This window comes from Saccoglossus kowalevskii, chromosome 20, assembly GCF_978046115.1.
Source record: "Saccoglossus kowalevskii chromosome 20, keSacKowa6.1, whole genome shotgun sequence".
Lineage (NCBI taxonomy): Eukaryota > Metazoa > Hemichordata > Enteropneusta > Harrimaniidae > Saccoglossus > Saccoglossus kowalevskii.
Genome location: NC_140660.1, coordinates 22,300,356 through 22,307,588, shown reverse-complemented (window position 1 = coordinate 22,307,588; position 7,233 = coordinate 22,300,356).

Sequence of the window (7,233 nt, the reverse complement as noted above, 5' to 3'; positions counted from 1 at the left end):
TTGACAGAAGTAAGTTTATTGCCATGCCAACAGAGTGACGTAAATTAAGATCAGTCAAAGTTGAGTAGCGTGTATCTTAGTCACAAATGCACACCCAGGGAGGCTCAAAAGTTTGCTTGGTTTGTAGATTTTCAACGTTAATTAATTGAAAAGCGTTCAGAATAGAGGGATATGAAAATTGTGTAGCCGCCGTGGCGCAGATTGTTATGTGAGATTTGTGAGCAGGCAAGTTTACAAGTCCCTGTGACCGTGAATCCCACAATGCAAATGGAAAGGTCACTGAGAGAACCGAAACAATAGATGCCGAATATTACTGAATTGATTTAATGTCACGTGACACACATATTGCGTAGCTAGTACAACGTCTGATTGATAACAGAACGATAAGCGACATTTCTGTTTCTGCTAATTCCATTATGGATTGTTTGAGTGTAGATTTGCCCCACCCCATCACAGTAAGAATTTCCCATTCTTAGTCATAGACACCTGTTGATTTGTATGTGTATTCCTACCATAGAAGGCGATACTGCAACTCAATAAAACTTCCAAGTACAGTGCCACCAATCTAAACGTCGTAATATCGACGTCATTTTAATTAAAAAAAACTATTGTTTGTGAACTAACCTGGAATGCAGAAGGTCTTGGTATATTTATAATGTCACGAATACCTGTCTGATAAGACATGATATGTATTAAACAATTCTTACAGCATTGCTATAAATACGACACACATTGAAATAAGTTTACATAGAGACCACAGCCAGCTGACTTAGCAACATTTCAACGGTTCACCGCTTCCTCGTCAACGTGGCTTCGTCGTAGACTTGTTTAAAGTCTGTCATTTTTACGTTCGCTGGTGACTGAATCCGAACACACCCAACACACAAACGGTGAGTTTTATTTTAGTTTAATTAACTAATTAGAGATACTCATAATAATATTCAGCCTTTTTTCAGAATAGGATTCTTTTTTACTCGAGTTATGTATGATGCGAATATTTTCACGCTAGGCATTTATTACGATTTTAGCGAATTTCGAAGATTATATTTATAATTTCAACAGAGAAAGATATATGTAACACAGCTTATGCTAGACTTGAAAATGGTTGGGCACAAACACAAACTACGAGTTGAAAAAAAGACGGTCGTTTTATTTAACAATATCTGTAGGTGGTTTTGTTATCACTAGATTTGCAAGTAAAACATGTTGTTATGAATACTTACATTGAATGAGTGGGGACTTCGTCTCGCTTGGCTGATACTGCTTACACGTAGAGATATCGGTTTCGACCCAAGGAATACACATTAGTTCATTACAGATAGTCTGATCCCGGCAATTATAGAAGAGTAGCATTATCGAGCCACTTAGGCAAACTTTATACTGTATTTTTAAATAACAGGCTAGTAGACTACTTTGAAACTAAACAAATTTACTCCCCATATCAATTTTGCTTCCACAAGAACAGGAGAACAACCGATTTTTATTTATTTTAAAATAAATTATCGATAGATATGTGTATTATCGATTCCGCATGCGTTTGAAATCGAGAAATTGGCCGAGGAAGGTATAGACATGAGTTCAGTTCCGTTCATTTTACAGGTGATACCACCACCCGAACTTACTCGTGCACAAATACACTGTATGTAGTATGTAGAGCGTCACTCCCTGGGATAGGATTTGAGTAGACTATACCGGAACAGAGCCAAGCAAATCAGTTGTAGGGAAAACACGATGGTTTTTATTTTATTATAAGATAAACTATTATACTAACCTGAAGCAATAGGGAAACACATACAAAAATACATAAAGCCAGAGTATGTATACTCATATAACGAACGTGAGAGAACGCACATTTGTATAAAAGCAGCTTGTATTTTATATATGAACGGCAAGATAAATGTTAACAGAAGTAAGTTTGTTGCCATGCCAACAGAGTGACGTAAATTAAGATCAGTCAAAGTTGAGTAGCGTGTATCTTAGTCACAAATGCACACCCAGGGAGGCTCAAAAGTTTGTTTGGTTTGTAATTTTTCAATGTTAATTGATTGAAAGTCGTTCGGAATAGAGAGATATAAAAATTGTGTAGCCGCCGTGGCGCAGTTTGTTGTGTGAGGTTTGTTAGCAAGCAAGTTTACAAGTCCCCATGGCCATAACTACTGGTACCTCTTGACACGAATCCCACAAAGGGAAAGGTCACTGAGAGGAGGGAGACAATATGTGCCGTAAATAACGTGATTGATTGATGTCATGTGACAAACATATTGCGTAGCTAGGACAACGACTGATATATAACAGAAAGATAAGCGACATTTTTATTTCTTCTAATTTCATTATGTATTGTTTGAGCTAGGTTTGCCCCCCTCCCATAGTAAGAATTTCCTAAACCAAATCATAGACACCTGTTGACTTGTATGTGTATTCCCACCATAGAGGGCGATATAACAACTCAATAAAACTACCAATTGCAAAGCCGCCAATCAAGGCGTCGTAATATCGACGTCATTTTATTAAAATTCTGTTGTTTGTGAACCACCCTGAAATACAGAGCGTTGTGATATATTTATACCTGTCTGATAAGGCAAGATTATATTCGTAAATCATTAACCAATTCTTACAGCGTTGCTATAAATACGAGAAAACATTAAACCTTTCAGATGTGACTAAGTCAGCTGCCAGCCTGAGTGGTCTCTATGTAAACTTATTTCAATGTAAAATATAGCGGTGTAGATTTTGTTTCAGAACAGGAATATAGGTGCAATGGCGTAGCTTTGAAGTCGGGGAAATATCGTACCTTGCTTGGCCTTAATTTAGGTTCCATAGATGCTAGTAACAAGACACTTATGGATATTAATAATAATATATTGGTAACAATGTTGTTTTATGAGTGACACGATTACGCATGCATTTAAAATCGAGAAATTGATCGAGCTAGATATAGACATGGGTTCAGTTCGAAATAAACTGTCATAGTAACTAATAGCAATAGAGGAACACATCCAAAAACACATAAACCAAGAGTATTTATACTTTCGTAACGAACGTGAGAGAAAGCATATGCATATAAAAGTAGCAAGTATTATATACGTTAACGGCAACATAAATGCTGACAGAAGTGAGTTTGTTGCCATGCCCACAGAGTGACGTAAATTAAGATCAGTCCAAGTTAAGTAGCGTGTATCTTAACCACAAATGCATGCCCAAGGAAGCTCAAAAGTTTGTTTGGTTTGTAGGTTTTTAACGTTAATTGATTGAAAGGCGTTCAGAATAGAGATATAAAAATTGTGTAGCTGCCGTGGCACAGTTTTTTTTATGTGAGGTTTGTTTTCAAGCAAGTTTACAAGTCCCTGTGAACACGAAACCATTTCCGTTCACTGTGACACCCCGCGTTATGTGTGAAATCGAACGTAAAACAGGACAAACAAAGGTCATAGTGTCGACAAACATCGCGTGGGATTCGACAAACGTGAAAGTATTTGATGCTTAATTTTGTGCTGTACACATTTGATGACGGTCAATTTCGATGAAGTGAAAGGTATTCAAAGGCAATATTCTCCTGTCAAAAATCGGTCTTTCGATGTGAGCTACGAAATAAGGTAAATCGAGTTCAAAATCAAATCGTTTGATTTTTGCGGCAAACGTTCGGCAAGCGTTTTTCATACAATTCGCGAGATCTCGCAGTTGTATCAGGGGGAAATTCTTTCTCTCTCTGGGTTCTCTACACGTGTCAGGGGGAAATCTCGTCTCGTCTCTCTATCGCGTCCCCTTGAGGTACGGGATCGGGAAAGTCACTTTAACTTTACAGTCAAATAAGGCACACACAACGAAATACGTTTCAACTCTCGTCTTAGTCGATCTTTTGGAGCACTCTATAAGCCACAGCGCCCTGGGGAAAAGTCCCCAAGACTCTCACAAGGCTGAACCAAGACTCGCCCAAGACTGGACTGCCTCAAGGCTCGCCCCTGGACTGGACTCTCGACTGCACTCTCTCTACTGCGTCTATCGTGCTGTGCTCCCCAAGACCAACTCAAACTCTCTTTATTCATTTTCAAAACTCTAACCAATTACAAAACAGTAAAAAGACTCTAGGGCGTAACCTTCATTCATAAAGCCAATCACACTAAGTACTGAATACGTCATATCTTTTGATTAATCGTTCACTACATTAATAACTATGAATACCAACTGTCAGAATCGCGACGGATATCTGGTAATTAGTTCCAAATCACTGAGCCAAGTTCCGTCCAAAACTTCAAATAGACCTAAACAATGACAGACATAACACAGCAATTCAGCTAATAATCAACTAATTAAGTCGGTTAACATATACGCAAAAACAAATTCATGACAGTTGAACAGAAAATCGCCTATCGCATTTGACTTGATTGATAGAAGAACATAGAGAACTGTTTCAAAATAAGAGAGGAAACACTGAAAACAATATAGTCAGCTATCTCAAGATAAGGTCATGTACATGCATTAGTAAACCAAATATTCTCCAATTATACAAATATGGAAAACAATCTAATTTATTTTACCATTATATAGTTTTTCTACTTTTATATGCTTGTCAGTTTTGTTATTTTCTTGTGCGTGTTTTGTTTTATTATTCTCTGTTTAATCTACAATTTGTCCTCTTTTGATTGACATAAAACATTCGAAAATAAATTTGTGTTTGACGTGACTGTCGATTTGATCGTAAATGTATTAACGCATTTTTGATGCCAAAAACGTGAAATATAGGAATAGTTTAGGGCGTGGTTATAGAGTGACAACATATTGTGCCGGAAGAGGGACTAATACACTTTTAATCTATTGTTAATTCCCCATCGATTGAAATAAAAATAAATTTGTGCTGGAAGTGGCTGCAGCAGATTTAATTATAAACGCAATGGTTGTGCAAACAACGTCAAATATTGCCCCAATCTGATTAAAATAAGATCCTTGTGGGGATATGTTTATATTTCATTCATTTTATTAAAATTGTTGTTTGTTTATTGTTTTATTTGTTAATATATTTGTTTTCATTCCTTTCTACGATTTTTTTTTTCGTTCGCGGAATTACAAAAAACCACAAAATCAAAATCAAAGTAAAATAATGAAATAAAAAGGCATTGATAACAAAAGTAATAAAAAATAAAATAAAAATAAATGTATAGCCAAAATAATTAAAACCCGTACACTACATCAGATTTTAATCAGATTGATATTGCCCGTACATTGGCATCGAAACGCAATATATATCACCACTTTTATTTTGTCTTCAATTGGTTTATAATGTGTAAACTAGGATTGTTTTTTTTATTTAATATTGAATGAGCAGTTTAAATCGGCTATCATATATCTCAATTTTGATTATTTTATTTTAGTCACACCACCACTGTATAGAACAAAAAACGCCGGTCAACGCCAGTTTAATGGTTTTTTTTTATTGTCTGCTTTTATTGCGTGCCAGCTTCTTTTGCGTGCTCTTATTGCGTGCCAACTTCACACTGGTTGCTTGACGGTCAGCAGTGACCATCCTGATTGGTTGACAAGTTACCGAGCGGAGATTTCTAAAAGTAGGGCGAGGCATAGACCTGAGTACAATCCTTCTTCCGCTGATTAGTGGGGGCCGAATGATCAGCGGAAGAAGGCCAGCCTACAGGATTGTACTCAGGGCTAGACGAGGCAAGGAGAGAAAAACATACTGAACATGCTATCGTTTAATGATCAGCCGTCGGAAAGTGCGGTACTGCTAATGTCGACAATGTTGTAGTGAAATTGTCGTTGGGACGTCTGTCAACATTGAAGTGGAATTGTCGAGGGGTGATGTCGTCTACGTTGCGTCTGTCTGAGCATGGAAGGTAAAATGGTCTGAAGTTGCATCGATTGCAAATGACCAAGCTGTCGACATTAGCGAATACGTCGAGTTGTCTGCTTTTATTGCGTGCCAGCTTCTTTTGCGTGCTCTTATTGCGTGCCAACTTCACACTGGTTGCTTGACGGTCAGCAGTGACCATCCTGATTGGTTGACAAGTTACCGAGCGGAGATTTCTAAAAGTAGGGCGAGGCATAGACCTGAGTACAATCCTTCTTTCGCTGATTAGTGGGGGCCGAATGATCAGCGGAAGAAGGCCAGCCTACAGGATTGTACTCAGGGCTAGACGAGGCAAGGAGAGAAAAACATACTGAACATGCTATCGTTTAATGATCAGCCGTCGGAAAGTGCGGTACTGCTAATGTCGACAATGTTGTAGTGAAATTGTCGTTGGGACGTCTGTCAACATTGAAGTGGAATTGTCGAGGGGTGATGTCGTCTACGTTGCGTCTGTCTGAGCATGGAAGGTAAAATGGTCTGAAGTTGCATCGATTGCAAATGACCAAGCTGTCGACATTAGCGAATACGTCGAGTTGTGCTAGTTCATTGAAGGTCGGGTAAGCGTAACATTTATCGCAGTTCGTGAGTTTGGAAATTGACATTTTACAAACATTTTATTGACTCTTACTCTCTTACTCTCTTACTCCACGACTTGAACTAGTCAGTATTTCGGCTTACACTTGTGTGATAGAGTTTGTTTGTTTGTGAATACTGACATGTGCTATCATTTGTTCTGATTTGCCGATGGCCTTGTACTTGTGAATAAATTTGGATACTTTGTGGCGACATATTTGGCGTTTTTTTTAGGAGTGTTGCCTTAGTAATGATAATGATGATTTTATTAACACTTACATATTCCCCGGAAGAATTGGCAATGGTTACAAAAGTTTAAGAAGGAATAAAAGGTCACAAAACAGTAAATAGATAAAATAAAACAAGCTAAGCTAATACATTACAGATAATAGCAAGTATAAAATTATGATACTACGATAGATAGAAAACAAAATGTAAAACTTAAATAGTGAAAGAAGGTTGTCACTGGGGTTGCTGTCTTATTTCAAAACACTTCTTTAGGTACATTGCTAAAGGGAGTGTTAGGCCACTGTTTTTTAGCAAGGCTATGAATTGTCTTTGGTGGCAAATTTTTAAAGTTTTGGTTTTTGCCGTTTCGAATAGGACATTTCTTTTGAGGGTATATCTTTTACATGACATCATGAGGTGATACTCATCTTCTACTTCATTTTGATCAAATCATGTCGTTTTCTCATCAAAATCCAAGCCAAAAGATTGTACTACAACATCAACAAATCTCTTCCGCGTTGTGTTCAATAACATTAACATATTTAAATGAGCTATGGTAATTTGAACACGTTGGC